The sequence below is a fragment of the Anthonomus grandis genome, chromosome 11, assembly GCF_022605725.1.
Source record: "Anthonomus grandis grandis chromosome 11, icAntGran1.3, whole genome shotgun sequence".
Taxonomy (NCBI): Eukaryota; Metazoa; Arthropoda; class Insecta; order Coleoptera; family Curculionidae; genus Anthonomus; species Anthonomus grandis.
Genome location: NC_065556.1, coordinates 16,575,416 through 16,598,458, shown reverse-complemented (window position 1 = coordinate 16,598,458; position 23,043 = coordinate 16,575,416). Strand labels below are relative to the sequence as shown.

At 30.0% G+C, this 23,043-nt stretch overlaps 1 protein-coding gene across 2 annotated transcripts in view; it reads right to left on the bottom strand.

Moving 5' to 3' along the window:
• LOC126741902 (C-terminal-binding protein) overlaps positions 1-23,043 on the bottom strand; it is a 71,355-nt gene extending 48,312 nt beyond the window's left edge. Inside the window, exon 1 of one of the 2 annotated variants that reach the window (XM_050448366.1) lies at positions 22,761-23,043. The gene's annotated coding sequence lies outside the window, so the exon portion shown is untranslated. The remainder of the gene's footprint in view (positions 1-22,760) is intronic. The other variant, XM_050448365.1, reaches the window with a different exon arrangement.

Genomic DNA, 23,043 nt, shown 5'->3' with positions numbered 1-23,043 from the left:
AGAGCTGACTTGACTATGTTGTTGTAAGTGTGGAACGAATGTAAATTCAGAATCAAAGGTGATACCAAAATCAGTAATTTGCTCTAATCTACTCAAAATAGTATCATTAATAAAGTAATTGAAATTTTAGGGTGTTTTTGATCTAGAGTAACTGACAACACTACATTTAGCCGCGCATTCAAGCCGAACCTGTTAACAGCGCACCATACCTCCATGTATTTAGGTAGCTCTAAAGAAAAACACAATCCTCCAAACCATATACATTTAAATGTAGCTTCAAATCATCGGCAAAAGTCAGCCTATGACAAGTGAGTGACTCAATCGAGTTATTTATAAAAAAACTAAACAGGAGCGGAGCCCTGAGGCACACCCGACGTTGGGTCAAAAAGTTTCGATTTAAAGCCCTCATATTCGACATATTGAGATCTACCAAACAAGAAGGAATGACTATTATGCAGCAAAATATAGTGATCTATTCGATCAAAGGCTTTTTGAAGTCGGTATAAATAACATTGACTTGTATTGAGTATTAACATCAGTTGATTCACAGATGTGGCTAGACAGACAGATCAAGTTAAAAAGTCCGACTGATTTAGGTCATTTTCAAAATTTTTTTAGAAGTTAGAGTAATGAGATTGTCCTGTAGTTTACGATTTGATCAGAGTCCCCAGCTTTTAAAATAGGTATTATTTTAGCAGTTTTCTAAATTTCAGAAATCTGTTCTATTGACAGTATTAAGTTGAAAATGTAGGTAAGCGGATCAGCCAGGATACCAATGAGCCAGGTACACCGTCTACACCAGATGTTATTTTTGAGTTTTTTACTAGCCAAAATAATATGGGAAGCATTAACCTTGGGAATGTCAAAGTGGGGTGCATTACCAGACGTCGAAGAATGGTTAATGAACTTGATTGTATAAATGTCTGACCAAAGAACAGTGCAAAAGCATCAACTATGTCTTGTGGTTCTTTAATTATCACGTCATCGGGCAGATTCATCATACCAAGACTCCTGGTCCCGCAGCCTTCTTAGAACCAATAAAATTCCAAAAGCTAGATGGATCCTCAGAAATATTCTTTTCAGTGTTTTATATTCATTGCGTATTTGTAATTTGATATAATGGAGAATTGTGCATTTTAAAGTCCTCGAGGGCCTTTTCCTTCCTATAAATGTTCTTAATCAATTCTCGAGAAGAATAATTTGGAAATCTTCTTTTACGTTGCTGCTTAAGAGGAATGTATGCGCCAACTATGCCATTCAACTATGCATCAATAACGTTAGAGGATATACACAGTAGATCAGTCAGCTTCAAGGATCGAGTCGTAAATCATTTAAGTAGAGTAGTAGAAGCAGGTTTATTTGGGGATCCCAGATTTTTCTGGTCCCATGTTCATAATTAAACAAAAGAGTCTGATTTTCCATCTCAGGTCTCCTATAAGGATATGTCCATATCTGGCACAAAAGATATTGCTAATTTGCAACATGAATTACCTGTGCATCAGTGTAAAGTTCCGTCCAAAGCCTACTTTTGTAGAAGGAAATTTTCTGCAGAAGAAGTTAGGGATTCCATTAAAAAACTTAAAGGGAACCGAGTCCTGATTTTTATTTATTTTTAACCTTAGCCTACAGACATCAACTTATCCTGATGAGTGGTGTATCAGTAAGGTCATTCCATTGCAGAAAAAAGGGGCTAAGCATGAGGTGATAAACTATAGACCTGTTACCATTCTGAATGCTGTTTCTAAAGTAGTTGAGATAACTTTATTTCATAGATTATATGCTGAAGTCAGTCATAATATATCCAAATACCAACATGGATTTTCGCCTAATAAATCAATATTAACTAATTGAATTACATCTTATCAATTTGTTCAAAATGCTTTGAATAATAAGAAACAGGTTGATGTCATATATAGCGACATGAAGAAAGCATTTGATAAGATTCGACATTCCATAATCATAACATCTCTTTATGAAAATAATGTAACAACAGATTTAATTCAGTTAATTTCTTCCTATTTAGAAAATAGACAACAGTATGTAGAGGTTAAGGGTGCAGGTCTGATGTTTACACTAGTACCTCAGGAGTTCCCCAAAGTTCCAATTTGGGACCTCTGTTATTTTTGGTTGCCATAAATAAAATTGCTTCTGTTTCTAATGATTCACAAGAACTACTTTTTGCAGATGATTAAGATTTACATGAAAATTACCTCTCTAGGTGATTGCATCTCTCTGCAGAATGATTTAGATAAGGTTGTTGATTGGTGTAATACAAACTAATTCATTTCAATATTAAAAAAAATGTTCAGTAATGTCGCTCACACTTAACAAAAATATAATTAATTCTGGCTACAATATTAGAGGTACCCAGCTTGAACATTCCAGCAATGAAAATGATTTAGGTGTAATTGTTGAATGTATTATAGCTTTTACCGATCACATTATTAACACAGTTAATGAGGCACACAAAATAATGGGTTTTGTTATTAGAACTGCCATAAACTTTAATGTTGAGTGTTGTTTAAAACTGCTTGATAGTCTGGTTTTACCGAGGTTAGAATATGGATGCATAATTTGGTCTCCACAATATGACGTCTGGATTATAACCATATAGAGCGTGTACACCGCAAATTTTTAAAATATATGTTTTTTAAGAGATTTGAATATTATCTCGAACAAGGTTATAACCATAATTTGTTTCTGAAAATATTTAACAGATTATCCCTACAAAAACGGCGCATTAAAACATCCCTAGTGTACATTTATAAAATTTTGAGAAATAAGATGGATGCTCCTCAAATTACGGCAATGTTGCCATTCTTCATTAATGTGGGTAATACCAGACAAAAAAAAATGTTCTTGGCAAAAAAAAAATCTTGATTGTCCTAGAACAAATATATACAAGAACTCCAATATATAGAATGTGTGATTACTTTAATATTTATGCCTCTGACTATTACAGATTTAAGACATTTTACAGAAATGATTGACATTAGACTTTTTGCTTCTCAGTCTCAGGCCGGATATGTGATAATGTAAATGTATATATTTTTTTTTTCTAAATGTGGATAGTTGTAAATACTTAAATATAATATAGATTATAAGAAATATTTTAAACTTTTAGGTCCATTGTACATTTATATTCTAATATTATATTTGGATTTCATTTTAGAGTAGTAAGTATATATTATAGGTGGTATCTGTAATTGGCCTCTATAGCTGTTGATAATGTAATTCAATAAATAAATAAGACAGTGGAATCAATTTCCAGTGCAGGGTGATGCAAGAGAAAAGGCACATCACTACAAGAAACAGTACAGGTGAAGTTAGATAAAACAAGATCCAATAGTCTGTTATTATTATTAGTTTAAGATGTCATTACACTGAACAAGATTGAAAGTGTTAGTTAATAATGGCAAAAGAATTGTCCAAGCCATAAATTATCCTGCACCCAAAAAATGGAATATAAAATTCTAATTTAAGGCCACCGATGGAAAAATTAAAACATTAAACTGAGAACTAATACACCCCTAAAAGTTAGAATAAAAGTTCTGAAAAGGTTTGAAAAGTTCCATCAGGGATGGTGGGTCGGCCGGCATCAGCACACACAAGGAAGCGAGAAAGCTGAAATTGTTACAAAAGTGTAAGTTTACATACTTTATGGAAGAAGTTTGTTCTTAAGGCAAGTGAGCGGGGTCTAGTCGAGGAAGTTTAGCAGAAAGTTTCGGGCCCGGCCGGAGTTTTCTTATACTTGGGAAAAGTTTATTCGCAAACTGCGAGGCAGCCCGAGAAGATGGCTGTTCCCGATTTTATTTTCCAAGGGAACTCGGAAAAAGTTTTCGACGCTCGGTCGACGCGGCGGCGGCGACGGCGTCGATCTTTAAATCGTAGTTTATTTGTTTTTCGACTTTTTTCTTATTTTCCCTCTCCGCCCTTGTTTCGAAATGATGTCGTTTTAAAGTGGCTTCAGCGGAGTTTTTTAATTTATTTTTTTGACTAATCTTTATAAAAGTTTTTACGAACCCAGCCTTTATGCACCGTAAAACTTTCGTAATAAAGTAAGACTTAACATAATACCTTAGAACTTTTTACGGGCAATTAACTTGAACAGTTACTGATATTTTTGTAATTACGAATGCAATAATGAGATAACAATTAAAAAATATCTTAATATTACTTCTACTAATTGCATTTATAATTTGAATAGTAAATAATGGTAAATAAATTAGCTGTCAGTGCACTCTTTAAAATATATAATTCGATAAAACAAATAGGAAAAATCCAACAAATTAATAAATATGCATATAATATGGTGAAATTCAAGGAATCATTTAAATTTCATTCAAAATGTCCTAAACTAAAATCATATTTAATTTAAATATTAAATTTATAAGTAATTATAGGAAAAATAAACTGACAATCATAGCTCCAAAGTCAAACATTCAACTAGTCATTAAGAATTCTGCCTATGCCAGTTTCAGAACTGGCCACGGCCAGTAATACATATTTGTATGTAGGCAATTGATGTATAACCAGGATAATAGAGAGGAATATTCAATCTAAGCTAACAACTAGACACATTTCCACATTCATTACATTTTCAGGATAACATATTATGTCTTTATTTCATTTTACAACTTACACATGTGCGTGAATATAGGATAATTTAGATAAGGTTTCGTACATGCATCATCCACATACAGCACTACAGAAATTCTTGTTTGATAAGCTGGTACATACAAATTTAATATTCAAATTCCAAATGCAAAACATGGTATTTGTTGATAAAGCTTCTTATAATATAAAACATGAACATAAATCTACATTTTACTAACACATTAAAAAAAACACACAATAGTGGGTTCAACATACTAGCATAAGCAATAATAACACAAAATTTAATTTAAAATTCAAGACAAAACGAGTTAAAATTTTATGAGAGTAATATCACAAAAATAATATAAAATATAACATGAGAAAAAATGTAACTTCTTACATCTTTATTAAAAACTAATTATGTCCTATTGGCCAATTCTCAATTATCTTCAAAAAACTCTGTTAGGCTGTAAAAATAATTGCTTTTAAGGAGATTCGTTAAGGACTTTTTGAAGCAAGGAGGACTTTTAGAGGCTTTGATGCAATTTGGAAGATGCAATTTGAAAGAGAAAATATTTTGTTAAAGTTAAAAAATGCTCAAGTATATAAGGGAATTCCATCTTAGTTCACTTTTTGGGATGGGCATTCGAATGTTGTAATTTTGTCCGGTATTATGTTTTGAGGAGCCATTATTTACAAAATACAAATCAAATCAATTCATTTATTTCCATCGACATCATAACAATGTATAGGAATTGTCAATAAAAAACTACAATGCTAATAAAAATAGTATAAAATTACAAAAATATGAAAGGAAACAAATTTAATCAATAAATCTACAGTTAAAGAACTCTGTCAACAAGTAAAAAAAGACAGTCAGCTAACATGGTCCTAAGAGCTTTCTTAAAAGTTGGAAAAGTCTTAACTCTTTTTATTCTACATGGGAGATGATTAAAAATTTTGAGAGATGTAATTTCCGGAACATCCTGTACCTGCGACAACTGGATAAAAGGGATGTATAATTTATCTGCATTTCGAGTTTTATAAATCCAACTACATGAGAAAGATCTCCAGATCTCATGTAGTTGGAAAGATTTTGATGTACTTGACATGCGCACTCCAAGATATAGATGTTAATTATAGTTATAATTATTTATAGATTTAATTAATTATAATTTATAGATTATTTATAGAATTTTTTATTTTTTAAAAGTACCATGATTTATATATTTTATATACTATGTAAGCACTCAACAAGTAACAAACAACACGAGGTAAGTATCTTTAAATAGGGGTCTATATGAGTCCTGTGGAGATTTATAATATAATGGGTCTTTTTGCAAAACAAATTTAAAAAGCCCTTGATTACAGCAACCCCAAAATGCTATTCTGTACCATAGGTGTCTTTCAATCAAAGAAAAATAGACCGATTTTGCAGATTCCAATTCCAGTTCATTTGAAATCACTCTAACAGCATAACATCCTCTAGCCAGTTTTTGCCTCAATGCTGATAATGGTCACAAAACTTCATTATCATCAATAACAATTCCAAGAAATCTGTTGAAATTATTCACTTCCAATTCTTTGTTGTGAATCATTAACTGGTCTCAACATACAAACTTAAAACTTAACAATTTAGTCGTATCTATATTTAGAAATTGAAAGAACTCACCCATTATCTCAAAGAGACCTACGAACCAAAAAAATAAAAATAAATAAAAACTCTAAGTCTCAGTCTCAAAATATCTTTTTCTGTATTAATCAGGTAACATGTTTCGCTAATAAAGCATCATCAGACCTTAGAGCTAGATGACCTGCTAAGTACTTAGCAAGTAAAGACAACAGATTAGCACCACATCACTGTTTAACTATTAATACATCTTCAGAAATTGTTTTTGTTAATGTGCTATTATTATTGTCTACCCGTAAGATGGTGGTGTCATCTGCAAATCATGTTATCTGCCAGGTCATTTATAGTATACAATAGAAATAAAGTGAGAGCGAGAACCGAACCTTGAGGAACTCCATGGCTCACTACACAAAGTTCAGACAAAGTGTTATTTCACCAAACAGACTGTTTTCTGTCTGACAAAAATGATTTAAACCATTCTGAGCAACTCCCCTAAACCTATATCTAGAAAGCTGCTTACCGAGCAGTATTCCATGGTTGACACAGTCAAAGGTTTTCAACCATCATTCAAGCTCAAGTATAATCTTTCCAGGAATGAAAACATTGCATCACTCATGCTAGTGGACTCTCAAAAACCAAATTGACATTCCCTCAACATATGTTATTTTTAGTTATGAAAGCTACCATTCTTACTTTGACCAGTTTCTCAATAACCTTAGAAGGGCAGGGCAAAAGTAAAATTGGTCTGTAATTTATGGGCTCATTTGGTTTGCCACCTTTAAAGAGAGGTGTCACTTAGGATTACTTGGAAACATTGCAGTATCAAAAGAAATATTTATAGCCTGAACCATTGAGTCCAGAGTTAGTATACCCAATATGCTAGCAAATTAGAGTTATCAATACTATCATTAATAAATTTATGCAAAAAATAATAAAAATGCCATAAATTGGTCACTTCCTAACGATTTGAAGTTGTATATTTTCATGATATCAAATTTGGGAATGTGTCCTGGCACTATACATGCCTAATTATACCTTATTAACTTTTTCAATGGCATGTTTATGAAAGTAATAGGGGCTCCATATAATAGAGCAATACTCTAAAGATACTAGTGTTCTGACATACTTTAGATTGTTAAAGTTCTTGCTGTTTCTGACAATAAATCCGTATATTTTATGTTCCTTGTTAACAATTTCACTAATGTGCATTTTAAAAAACAAGTTGCGAAACCTGTTGTTTTTGACCAAGATCCCACATTTCATCAACTCGAGATAAAACCTCTCCTCACTAATCTTATAATCATAACTAATCCTGTTTATTTTTTCTTCTAAACATTACATTTATCATTTCATCATTTATTAACATTACAATTTACAGACCTTATCTTAGTGACCAACAATAAATCCTGTTTAAATCATCTTAAAGGTTTTTGGAGTCTTGTATATTTTCGATTTTTTTATATAATCTTAAGTCATAACAAATAATACAGATTCGGATCCTTGCACTAAAAAGTTTTGACCTATCAATGGGATATAGGAACTCCCAGTCTGGATTGAAAGGGAAGCCATGGCACATCCTTATAGAAGGATGAAGGATAACGGCGCAATGTTCACTTAGGATAAGACATATGACGATCATTATCAGGACATGTAAGAACATACCAATTCTGACATCCAAATGTACTACAGCGAGTAGCAAACTAAAGAAAGACTTTTGGGTGGAAATCCCGACAAGAGAAGAATGGTCAATGAACCAAATCAAGGAGCAAAAACGTGTTCAGGCCTGGTACACAGATGGGTCATGGATGGGGATGGAAAGCACCAAGTCGAAATATTTATATTTAAGGTTTTCAATGCGCTTGAAGATAAAATTTACGTAGGACGTGAAAGACCTTGGCCTGCACGAAGTCCAGACTTTAATCTAGTACATTTTTCATCAAAACAAAATTGATGTTATGCTAAAGATTGATGAATAGCATTCAACAAGATTAAATTAGAATAACTGACCTATTTCATATTAATTTTTACATACAGACTATGGCCACTAAAAATATATTTACTTAATGAAATAATAACCAGACTCAGGAATAGAATAGAATAGATCGATACATTAATCAATATGTTGAAATTCAAGGAATCATTTAAATCTCAATCAAAATGTACTGAACCAAAATCGAATATAATTGATATATTGAATGTATAAATAATTATATCAATAATAAAATTACAATCATAAAGATCCAAAGTTCAACACTTTTTACTAAGAATTCTGCCTAAGCCTGCTTCAGAACCAGATTGGTTACACATATTTGTAGGTAAGCAAATGAACAATTTGAATTTGAATATTCAACAATAGAACAATTTAATAAAAAATAATAATAATGAATCATACCATCAACCTCAATCATACCACAAGCATTACAATATTCCGAAAGGTAATAAGGAAATATAATATTTTATAATATAAAGTTTTAAGATCATGCAATAATATACTTCTGTTTTTCTCTAGAGTCAATACCCCTGACTTACCCTGAATAAGCATCTGTGGTGTATGTTGACACCAACTGAAGTTTGTTGAGAACAGGTTTCTTGGGTATTTACAAAACAAATTTGACATTAATTTTAACTTCAAATCCTTGACATAATGAAGAACAATGAATAGCATAGAATAACTGACCTATGTCTAATTAACTATTACATACAAATTATCGCCACTAATAATATATTTAAGTTAATGAAATAATGACCAGATTCAGGATATTCACATTAACAAATATGTCAGTATATATGGTGAAATTCTAGGAATCATTTAAATCTAAATCAAAATGTACTGAACCAAAATCGAATTTAATTGATATATTGAATTTATAAATAATTATAGAAAGAATAAAATTATAATCCAAAGTTCAACAGTCTTCACTAAAAATTCTGCCTAAACCTGCTTTAGAACCAGACTGGTAACACATGTTTGTAGGTAGGCAATTGATGTATAACCAGAATAACACAGAGGAATAAGTTCATATATATAGGTTAAGAATCCCTGTTGAAGATATAAATTATAAAGAACTTTCATTGTTATCACATTTTACCAAAGTTGAAATCCGCAGACCTAATTTCATATTTCATATCAAAGAACAAATTATGGATTTTTTAGTCCTTTACCTAGAATATGTATAAGTATTTATTACATTTATAAAATGTACAGATTACTTTCTTTTGTTGTCATAATGGATGGACCTTTAATAAACAATTTGAATTTGAATATCCAATCCAAGGGGTTTTTCACATTAGATTTTCAGGATGACATACCCACAATAGATTCAATATATAATTACAGTGGCTGCAAGAATTTAATTGATATATGGAATTTATAAGTAATTCTAACAATATTAAAGGTACAATAATACAGCTTTAAAATCAAACACTACACTATTTGCTAAGAATTCTGCCTATGCCTGCTTTAGAACTATACTCTCCAGTAATACATATTTGTAGGTATAGGCAATTAATGTATAACCAGAATTTCAGAGAGGAATATTCATTATATTATTATAAGCTACCAATAAGAGAGACTTCACCACATTTATTTGATTTTCAGGATGACATATCCACAATAGAATCTACATATAGAAAAATAAGATCAAGGATTAAAAATTCAAAATTCCTGTGTAAGGTTTACTAGAAATTTGTCTCAGAGGATTCATGTGAATGAACATGTAAAGCAGGTCTATAGTCCTAATATGGCACTAAAAAGTTTTTTGGGTATAAACTGCACTGTACAAAAATTACTTTTAATTTTTATGAACCAGAATATCTGTCAGAATTCATTATTCAAAGGCGAGATACACTGTACACATAACGTAAATATTCACTATAAAAGCACACTGGCAATCTCCCAGCATAAGACTGAATTTCTGTTGGAATTATTGAACAATTAAAATTTAATGATTATATTGTTAACACTTAACAGAAGTGTGCGGCAGGGCTCTGTTCTTGGTCCCCTACTATTTTTGATCTATGTAAATGACTTACCATCTGCAGTGAATACAAATAAATATATTACTGTTTATATGTACATATACAAATTTTCCTTTGTAACTAAAAAATAATATATTTGTAACATCAGAGTTTTATTTTTGCACCTAGACAACTTAATGTCTGTATGTGCATACATGCTCTAATACTTTAAAAATGATATTGAAACATAAGGTACATGGTTACCTGGACAGAAAATAATTAATTAATATATATAAAACAGAACTTATATTGTAGTGCAGCATGAGCAATGCACATTTTTTGCTGATGATACTATTGTTCTTTGGCATAATAAAGATATAACTATCCTCGGAGGAATGGTGAACGAGAATCTAGCTGGTATTAAAAGATGGTGTGACAGCAACTTTTAATTTAAATCATTTAATGTTTCAAAAACCAATATTTTAAATCTATTTTAGATGTTTCTTTGGCTTTACAAATCGTTACTATTAATAATTTTAATAAATTCTTTGATATACTTATTGACAGTAGATTAAAGTTCAAAGATCACATTGAGCAGCTCTGTTTTAAGTTGGCATCTGGATGTTTTGCTATACGAACAATTAGAAGTAATCTAGGTATATTAGTAGCTAAAGATGCTTATTTTTCATTGGTCGAATCACACTCTATGGGATTTGTTTTTGAGGGCATGCATTCACAAATTTATTTAACTCATGTCCTAAGACATTTATGTCTTTTTAGGTATCATGCTCACTTTATTATCCAGAAAATCTTGACACTTCCATCTTTATTTATACTGGAAACTGTTTGCTTGATGCGTATGAAGTGTTCTATAGTTATCCAATTAGAAAATGTTAATAGTACTGGTCCTCATATAAAATAAATTTACCCTACTTGGTTTTTTCCTTAACCAAAAAATTAATTTTTACAAAAGTAAAAAAATATTTAACCATCTTCCACAGCCTCTTCGTAAAACATATTTCTTACTTTTACACTTCTTGGACCATTTTTAGCTTAATTTGACTTTGATTTTATTGACTTACTGTAGGAGGTTCAGATTTGGTGCAAAAAAAAGTTGATTTAAGTTTTTAGTGGTTTTTAGAGTATTGCATGATGATAATTATGACACAGATTTTGACCAATTTTAGTTATTACTATTCTAAAGGTTTTTATTATGCCTTGCTATATGATATTTAAATGTTTTATAAATTCTGATATTTTAATTTTATTGATCAATTAATTTTTTATGTGTTCATACTTGTTTCTTTTATTGTATGTTTGTTTACTCTATGTTTAAGTCAGCTTTGTCAACAAAATTTTTTATGATATATAAAAATAAAGCATATTTGAATAGATTTGATAAAGTTTGTAAACATAACTTTAAGCAAAAGCAACTAATTCTAAAGTGTTACAATTTAAAAGTAGTTAAAGTCGAACTAAACTATAAGGAAAATTAAATCAACTTCCGAAATTATCCATATTTCCTTTTGTGATTTGACGTCAAATTTAATAAGATTAAAAGATATCTTCAAACAGAGCGGTCGCGTCAAAAACTTACAGGCCGACTTAGAAAAGATCGCTCTGGTAAGACGAAGAAAAAGGAGCGTTAAAAAGTTTTATTTGCCAGTAATTTGAAGAGAATCCAATTAAAATGTTCTAACTCGGGAAATTATCCCCAAGGAAAATTATTGTTATAAAAGTTTCAGTTCTGCTCCCGCTTCAACTTCGCCCAAAGTTTTTCCGAAAAGTTTCGGCAACGAGTTTGGTAGCGGCCGACGACGGCCCAGATCGTCCCTCCCCCTCCTGCCGCATCGTAAAAGTTTAGAGAGAAGTTTCGAGGGGTGTTGCGGGCCTTTTTCGCGACTCAAACTCAAATTAATATAAAGTTTTGCGTTTTAGACAGTTCAGGGAATTTAATGCGAGTTATGATAAGGTTTTATAATATTCCGTCTCCACAATAATGGTAAGTGGATGTAAATATTTAAATGTATTGTCTTTATTTAAATATATAATAGCGACTGGCAAAAAGGTGTTTATACAGAAGCCATCCCGACATGAGAAATATCTTCTTACAATTTATAACAATTGATAGACATCTAAAATGGGACGCACACGTAACACGACTTGCTTACAATATTCGGAGACTTATTCCGAGATTTTACACTCTAAGGCATATTTTAAGAAAAAAAATCTTACTAATGGTTTACAAGGCGCTGGTGGAATCCTTAATAAGGTATGGTATTCTTATCTGAAGTGGTCTGTACGACAATTCACTTAAACAACTAAACGTAGTTCAGAACTATATTATTAAAGTTGTCTTAAAGAAGAACAAAAGGTACTCCACATCTCTCTTGTATTCTGATGTTCCAAATATTAGAACTGTGTATATTTATTCTGTGTGCCTACTTATTTATGCCAAGCCATCTTCTGCTGCAACAGTTAATCACTCCCATAGAACTAGAAATAACGTCAATAAACATCTTGTTATACCAAGCAGTAATTCTAATATTAATTTAAGATTCCTTAATTACCTAGCCCCTAAGTTCTACAACTTGCTGCCTGTTAATATTAGGAACATACATAGAAAAAATATTTTTAAGCAACAATGTTTACATTTTATAGTTGAAAATTTAAATTTGTTTCTGGTCCTACTGTAGTATTTTTATACTAAATATATTTAAACTAGTTTTCTCTTCTCATTTAAACATTTACTGATTTTAGTTAAATTAGCTACTAATTTTAGAATGTTTAAATCTATATAGTGATTATAACTGCACATACAGATATTTATATCTAGGCGTAGTGTAGATATTAAGACAAATGTAATTAATTCTAGAATTACCTATGTAACATATTGTAAATTATGTCGGTAATATAATTCATTCAAAATTTTCTGAATTAAATCAACCAAGCAAAAATATACACATTTGGAAAATAGCGAGGAGCTGTTAAGAACTTCAAATTTGGGACAGAACACTACTAATTAAATGTGATTATTAATGAAACAAAATTGTAGTTCAACCTTTGACAAAGTTCATCTAAGTTTTTTACAGTAATATACCAGGGACATTTACTCTTTAAGTTATGATCTGCTGTTAAACAGAGGATGAAGGCCAGTGGACTGTTCAGAACATTGGATCATCAATTCATATCAATAAAATAATACATCAATAAAAAACTGAAACATTTTACATATCACTTATCATGAAACTTGATTCGCCAAAACGGAATTTTGGACAGCAGCCATCTTAGGGTGACTTGTCAAGAAACATTTTGCAGAAATTAATGGCTGTCTATTTACTATCATTTTTAGTTTCAAGTTATATTTTTTGTGGAATTAGGGTGTAGAATTTGGAATAGAGTAAGTTTTCTACACATAATATACATATTAATTTACTATTAATTATTCCTTAGTTCACCATCAATACTATCAGAGTTTGCTCCAATATTTCAACAAATTTTATTGATAAATATTCTTTTCTCTTAGAGAATAAAAAAGGCATTCTTACTAAAGCTGGTCTTTCAAAAAATAGCTAAATTCCTGAAGAGGAAATTGTTGTTATAAAAAAGCAATGTATAATAATGTCCATAAATCCACCATGAGCAAGTTATCTAAATTGAGGTTACTTCTACAAAATGAAAGAGTGTATATTGCTTCTTTATAATGAAGGAAAGTTTCAGTGTATAAAAGAAAATCTTAAAATGAAGTACCTAAAGAATTCATTAGCTCCCAATTGTTATGAAAAATCCAGTCAAAGAATTTCTGGAAAGACTTAGGTCCTTGGAGTAAAAAACTCCAACCAAACATATAATGCTCTTGTATTCATGATTCAAGTGTTTAAAAAATTTATAAGATGCCAGTGTCCTACTTTTTTACACAACATACAATTTAGGCAGAGGTTGTAAAAAAATCTTATAATTAACTGCGTTAAAGACTTGCACTGAATTAGGGCGAAGGTCTGTGCAACTATTTGTGATCAAGGTAGTACTAATATAACCACCATAAAGAATTAACTATTGAGTACATTGAAAACCAGCCAACTCTATATCATGATGTTGTTAATGGCAATTTATTACTGGAAAATATAATGTTGTGTAACAACTAGTTGAACATTACATATTATGTATAGTGTCTTTTTCTGTTCTTTCCATCTTCAATTTTTTGATCTAAACCAATGCAGACTATACCAGCAATTTATTAATTGGTGTACATTGGTGTACATGGCCTATCTATAGGATTTTTATATTAATTATTGTTGATTTTTAGAGTATATATTGCTTGTAAGATTTATAATTACTTGCACCATAATATAAGAAATTCCCCCGAATATATTTATTTTTGAGAAAAGACTCCAAATTTTCCTGGTTGAGAAAAGCTGCTACTCTCAATGACTTTTTGTACTAAAATTTCCAGCAGCAAATGTTTGTATTGGTGGGCAATTTTCTGGAACTAGATAATAAGTTGTATTTGTAAATTGGAACTTTAAATAATTTATATGTATGTAAGATATACGTATATTGATGTAAGATGTTTTAATAATGTTTATATTTTTTTCTTTTTTGCACTGTGAATAAGACTTTTCTTCAATTAGAGAACTTTATGTATGCATGTATATGTGCTTTTTAATAAAGAAATAAACAATTTTATTATTATTTAAGTAGACTTTATCTCAGTTATATAAATACTATATGACTATTATGACATTTTTGAAGGAGAACAAGTTGTTTAATGGTACAAAGGTTTTTTTTAATTCTTTTGGTTTCAAAAGTTCGAATTTCCCGCACTAAATTTGGTACCGGATTTGACCACACCTTCTTTCAAATCTGATTGGTTAGAGGGATTGCCAATAATTATGGCTTAGAAATATCAAAATTAGTTGGAATTATTGCATCTTCAATAGAGGGCCAAAATTTCTTCATATTAACACGCCAACCCACACTTCTCTATATATTTGTGTTTTATGTCACCTATAACAAATATATTAATAGAACTAAGATATCACTCTAGAATATTTTTTATCTAATATTCAAGGTGAGATCCTGTAACTTTTAAGTAAACATGTGAGTATTATTTAAAAAATGTAAAATATACAATCTATTACTCATTGTTAATTCTGCCAGATAACAAGATATTAATTGAATGTTTCCAATTTAAACATGAGTTCTCTTAAATCATAAAGAATTGATAGATAAACTTGAATTTCCCTGATAATTGAAATAATTATCTTGGAAGGAATTTTATTTTCTAAATTTATATTTCCAGAACTAGTGACATATTACCAATCAAAATAGGTAATTAATTAAGGAATTTTTGGTTTTAATGTCATACCAGGTACCTTACTACTTGCATTAATCCATATATACATGAAGTAAAAATTAAATTTCTTAAGTTCATCAGTTTGTTATAATTCAAGTGTTACTAGATAGTACCATATACCAATTAAACACCACAAACTGTGACCTAAATTATAATTATTTTCAGATCTTTTCAAAGGTCCAATTCACATAATCATGAAAAAAGTTTGTTAATATATTCAATTGATATGTGAGAAATGTCCCAATTAAGTGGAGAAAGTGGTAATATCATATTTTACATTTGCAATATGAATATTTAACAAATCTTGAACATTGCTAGTATGCTTGAAGTCATAACTGAATAAACAAGGGGCAGATTTTTTGGTTTAAATCATGAATCTCATATATGGTTTGCACAGTTCAACTTTCATTTTTAGAGGTACCTAAAAATCATTTCTCAATCTGATACTTCCTACATTAAGAGACAATTTGATCTTGGATAAGATTTCTGGACAAACTACTTAGAAGTGAAGATAGTTTAACAACAAGAACAACTTATAGTTGACTATATTCTATTTCTAACAGTAATTACTACATAGTCCATACAATCAAAACAAAATACCTTAAATATTATCAGGCAACTATTAATGTGGACATTGTTCCTCAATAAAGTTTGAGATGCTACTTAATAAACTACAAAATAATCTTTTTGCTAATGGTAGGCACATTTGGTATTCCTCTAGAAATGAGTTCCTTCCCAGTTGTAATATTTAAGTGACTGTGAACATTAAACAGAATAAGGCAAATTAGTTAAAATACTACTAATAATATGTTTTAACAGTAATGTTGTTTATTAGGTTGGTGATTTTGTGAGGATCCTAAATTATCAGGCAAAGAAAATATATGGATTTTCTTGGACCTATAGGCAATTGGTACTGGCAATTGGCATTTCGAGTTTTGGTACAACATCTATGTACCATGGGTATAAGGGATTTTACAAAAAAAAAGACCTAATTGAGTCATATATAACACATAGAAAACAAAAAGTTGCTAGTTCAGTACAATTGGTAATTCAGTTAAGTGTGCCATTTGCAACTTTTCCAATGTAATATTCTATGGATATGATGTGGGAGTCTAATTTTAATTTATATTTATTTCTTCATATTGAAACAGTGTATTAAAATAATGGAATTGGGTAGATATGTTTATATAATAGATATTACATAGTTTTTCTATAATATATTCTTTGGCTAAACTTAAAGAAGATCATTTCTACACATTTAGGGAAAAATCTTTTAATCACCTTAACATTCAGCAACTATCCTCTATTTTTTGTCTAAGCTTACAGACTACTACTCGATTGCATATTGTACATATTTTGTCAGAGATAAATTACAAAATCTCTGCTTTCAAACATTCTTGTTTCTAAAATGTTGTAAATGCATATAGCTCTTTTTCAAAAAATCTTTGAAAAATTATCACACTTAAAAACATGTTGGTTTTATTAAGCTTCCAGTAATAATAGAATATATAATTTTTATTTTATAATTATATAAAAAATTAAGACATTATTATAAGTATTAAGATCCTTAAATAGCATACATTTTTATCAGGGACAGTCTGCTATATGAATAGACTAATGACAGACAGATAATATCTTTTGTTGGACAAGAATTACATAAAAGATAATATTAAATTTAACTTAGAAAGGTTAGGAAACATTATAAATTTAAAACTTAAAATCATATCTATGATCCACCAAGTTCCCTGGCAGTAACCTTTGCACTATAACAACCTGAAGCAAGTTTTTCAAACAATAACATTATCAGCAAAGTGTAAAAGGAATGGATGTAACTAAACATAAAAACAACACTCAATAAACAGCTAGATAACAGTTATAGTAGATCAAAATGTCTCATTAATGCTGTAACAAGTTCTTGCTAATACTAGTTTTTTTTCTCTATTTATTAAAGTTTGTAGTATAGTCAAAAATGTGGAATACAAACATAAATCATGGTGTTTGACAAAGTTCTGGCCTTGGTCCTCTACTATTCCTCATATACATTAATGATGTATATGAGGAAAATCTTCTGAACTTTTAAATGTTCAACATTTAACATCTATTGTTTTTACAGATGATATACTAGTAATGTTATCCAGTACTCCTCTTCTGTTTCTGTATTAGATATGATAGGTAATGGCAATAAAAATATTCATAAATGGTTTTCGGCCAATAGACTTGTCCTAAATGCATTGAAGACCAACGAGTTAAACTTTACCTTAAAAAGTAATTCACTTAATGTACCAAGTGTAGTCTCAAGAACAAAATTTCTAGGAGTTACTGTAGATGCTAAAGAACATGTAAATCACCTATTAGGAAAACTGAGTAGAATACTTTTATATTGAGAATACACAAGAATTTTGAAGCTTCAACGGAAATTTATTAGGACCATGGTTGGCAGAATTTGTATTAAATTGAACTTGTGATTGTTGTAGGCGGCACTTCAGGAATTTTCATTCAGTTACTCCTACATTTAACAATGTTTATAAATTACATTGTTAATAACATCTTCCAATTTAGACCATCTGACAGAAAAGACCTATTATAACCTTGAAGAGTTTTATGCTTAATGTTTTGTGGAGCCTACAGTGTATATTTTTGTCTGTATGTATAGCTTTTCATTTTCCTCCTTTTTTTGTATAATATAATTCTTTTTAAATATTTTTATTCTGTTTTTTCTTAATTTTAAGTTGCTTCAATAACAACAAATATTGATTCAGAACAATAAAGCTTATTTTGATTTGATTTGATTAGAACTTAATCAGATATACAGATATACACCATTACAACACCAGGAATAGTAAGAACATTATCACATTCTTTTGCAGGCTCTTTAAAACCAGTTGTGGCTGTGACTATGATTGTGTGTCCAGCTCTTTAATGTTATTTCAGTTATAAGAAATTAAATTAGATTTTTGGTGCTTTTTATACTTTAGATGAATAGTTTTAATTTTCTATGACTGATATTTTGAATCAAACTGTAACTGTATTAAAATTTTTGATTTTAGATTACCTGCATTTATTTGCTGCTTCCATATGAGGATTTGTTTTCTTTAGGCATTTTGTTTGAATTGTGTTTAAATTTTAATATGTAATAATTTAATTTTTGATTTTGGACAACACATTTAGAACCCAAAATAATAGTATTATCAACATTGAAAATATTCAAGAACATTGCTGTATTATAAGAGATGCAACTACAGTTTTTGGATGTCAACTAAATATTAGCCTCATCAGCAAACTGAACCATTTGTTTATGCGATAGTAAAGAGCTTGCTAGAGGGTTGAAGGTATGAAGGTGTCAAGAGTTCTAACAATATATTATAAAATTTCACTTTAGTGCTCTGTCAATGAAATGATTGTCAATGATATGATAATAGGGCATATTTAATTTGACATCACAGTAACAAATTTATATGATTAAAAAACATGAACAAATTGGCTCCACGGATCAATTGAAATTTTAAAATGAAAGCCAGCTTAATCATGTTTATACTATTAATGGCACTCCTCTGGTAGTGTTATCTAGTGTAAAAGACCTTGGTATAACTTTGGACTCCCCTTTAAATTTTTCTCTTCATGTCACAACAACTAAGGCTATGCAAATGCTGGATTTTATTAAGAGGTGCACCAGAGATTTCCAGGACATTGCTTCTATTAAGCTTCTTTAGTGTGCACGAGTTTGTCCTCACCTAAAGTATGGTTCATGTATTTGGTCACCTCATTGTAATAATCACATTCAGACGATTGAACAGGTTAAACACAAATTTTTAAGATACATTGCCTTCAAAAGGAACGTTCCACTTCTTATTATCTACCACAAGTTTGAGTCTGAATTTAATATCCATACTATTCAAACCCGTCATAAACATTGTGATGTGTCAGTCTTCTATTCTCTATTCTGGATCTTGCTGCCAAGATATACTCGGTAAAATTCGTCTATATGTTCCGGCAGACCCTGTCAGACACCCTCATTCCATATTTCATCCTACTGAATAATAATAATAATAAATTTATTAGCAATAAATAGCATTACAATCATAGTAACATAATACCCATAAATATATATTTTTTGTAAGGCACCTAGCTGAACGAACAGCTGTATGTGCATCTAAATTTACATAAATCTATTATAACTTATTAGAGTGTATTCAAATAATACCAGTTTTAATAAATTTCTAATTGTGTCATTATGAACTAAAACTAAACATACACCTATTCTATACATATACATCAAATTTCTGTTTTTTTTCTTCAAAACAGATTTTCAAAAATTGTGTATTTAGAAAATTTTAATTTTCTAATATCTACTGGTAACAAGTTATTTATTTCCAAGATATGTTAAAAATCTTTTATTGACATTTATGTGATTTTGTGGAATCTTCAGATTTTTATGAGATTTTGATCTGGTATTTTGCTGATGGTCAATATAGTTTTTATTTTGTTTATAGGTATAGCAACATGATGTTAGAATATATTATATTGATCTCACATTTAGAACATCCACTGTAAATAATAAATGGGTTGGATAACATTTGTTCTTTTTATAAATTATTTTTAAGATATATTTCTATATAATGTTCAGTTGGTTTAAAGTGGTGTTATAGAGACCTCCCTATACCAAAATGTCAAACCATATAAGTAACTCAACTAATGCCTTATATATTACTATCAATAACTTTTTAGATAATATTTCTGAATGAATTATGGACATAACTCCTTTATTACCAGGGCAAGCAAATTTGCTAACCAGTACTTGGTCAGATCAGTTGGATTGTTTCACTAATAAATGGTTAGGACCGTTGAAAGCCAATGTTCTGTGATGTGAAAATATTTAAGTCAAATTGTACCCCTATCTGTTTTTAAGGTTTTTATCAGGTATCATTATAATTTTTATGCAATGTGTAGTGTAGGTTAGGTTTCTGTTCTCTTGTAAAATGTTTTATATTATTGTAAATTGGGCAATTGCTCGTTGGAAGAGAAATAAATAAATAAATGATTCATATGCAAATTGTCATATCCGTCCAACACCAACTATAACCTCACCTTAAAGAAGATATTTCTATTAATAAGCCACAGTTTAGTAACATTTTCTTACTATTGACTATTTTCTATTTATAATTACTAAATACCATGTGAATAAATAAAAACAATATACTTAGTGAAACATTTACAACTTACTTAAAGTAAAATTGGGTTTAAATTTAATTACTCAAATAATACAACAAAATACAGCATACAAAAAAAAAGTTATAATATTGTATCATAATATTCATACATTTTAAAATCTCTAAAAAAAAATAGACACAGGTGAAGAATATCAGTGTACATATTTAAAAAAGGAAAACTCTTCCCTGACCTCATATTAGTATAAATTTACAAATATGAATGTAATAAATCCTAATTGGAAATGTCATTTGATTATACATTTTGCATTAGAAAAGTACTTCAGCACATGCAAAGCAAGAACAAAAAAGAAAATAACAAAATAAGAGCATATAAAAATGGAAAAACAAAAATGCTTAACATTCTATGTACTTAAACAGACTATCTATATAACATACTAGAAAGACCCTGCAGCTTCTATCTACTTTATACTTTCTATAATGGACCTTAAACTTCTGACACATTATATAAATAGGGGATTTGAACAAAATATTAGTCCTAGAGGCATTTACATAAAGTAACCTAAAATGCCTAGAATTTATTCTTCGGACCCAAAAATTTAATCCAGCTAAAAGGGTGGGACAGTAAATCTTGTTATGAAAAAGGTTATATAAGAATTTCTCTTCTTTTTCCTAAGGGTATAATACTAAATGTATTCTTGCCAGAAAAAATCCTTCCTCTCTAAACCAGAGATACTTCATAAACTTGCTGGGAATGTGCTAAATATCATCGATTCAGGTAGCTATAAATTGGGTACCAAATTAGAGATCCATATTCTAACTTTGAGTGTATGTAAGAGAAGAAAAGTAGTTTTAAAGTATTCATATTTTCAAAATGCCAACAGTTTAAATAAATAAAATCCAACAATTTGGCAGAATCAGAAACTATTAGATTAGTTTCCAAGTTAGATCCTTGTGGAACTCCTGAGCACACTTCGAATACAGGAGACTTAAAGCCTTCATATTGCACAAATTGTTTACATCCTCATAAATAAAGCAACTAAATTCTTAGAAAGTCACTTTAATGTCTTTCTAAATTCTTTGTTCTTTTTAATGTTTCTTTAGAGACACTTAATAGTAATGCAGCTAAATAGTACTATCATTGGCAAACTGAACTACTTGTTCATGCAGTCGTGAAGAGTTTGTTAGATGGTTGAGGTATGAATGTTATAACTAGCTAGTTTGATAATATGAATGTTTATGATAATAAGGTGTATTTAAATTGACAGCAAAGCAACAATTTTAAATGATTAAAAAACAAATTGGTTCCATTGGAGTGACTGCATCCAACTGACATTTTAAAATAAAAAAATGTGGAAATTCTCATATAACCCCAATTATAACCTCTGTAATATATTGTCCTTGATAAGTTACAGTTTAGTAACACTTTGATACAATTGATTATGTTCTATATATAACTACTAAATACCTACTAAGTGAATAGATGAAAACAATATACTGAGCCAAACACTAGGAGCTTGCTTATAGTAAAATTTTTTTGAATTTCATTTCTCAATACAATACATGCATAAAAATATTCAAATTAGATTCTAATATTCATAGTATTTTAAAATCTTTAATAACAAAATGAATGAAAACAGATGAGGAATATTACTGTCCTTGAAAAAGGAAAACTCTTCCCTGGCCTCATGTTTTCCTTCCCACATTAAACTTTGACATTTTGCTTAATGAGCTGCTGGAAAAGTGTTTAAAATAATCGTTTTGCCGGCGTTTCAAGTTCAAATTAATAAATAACGAGAATCTGTTGATATTGAGCTAAAAATATGTGCCGCCAAAAGCCGGTAAAAACAAACCAGATAATCAGAATCCGTTAATTTTCTCGCCTTTACAATTTTACACCTCTCATACTGGGTGAAAGCTTATTTAACACGCAAGCTAACGATTCAAGGTGTTTAATAAGGCATGCTACTTAAGATATCTCGTTTCTTGCAAAGTCTACGTTTAATTTAGCTGCTTAAGATGATTAGGGATATGAATAAACGAGGGATTTACTTACTTTTTGATTAATCTGTGACAGAAACAAAGGGAAGCCCAGAGAGCCACGCTGTTAGGATTCCAAGTTGGAGAGCTTTCTTACTTCAGTAAACACAAGCACTTTCACTTTCTATGAAGTTTCCGTCACTAAATTATGTACAGTTTGTCAACGTTCCACTTGTTACAGTTTATTTTTTGTTTGCGGGGTACTTTCGTAAATTTCTTGTAAAATAAAGCCTGGACTTGCTGCTCACTAACATCCCCACTTTCGGCGCATCAAAATGGCGGACGCGCTTCGTCGAATA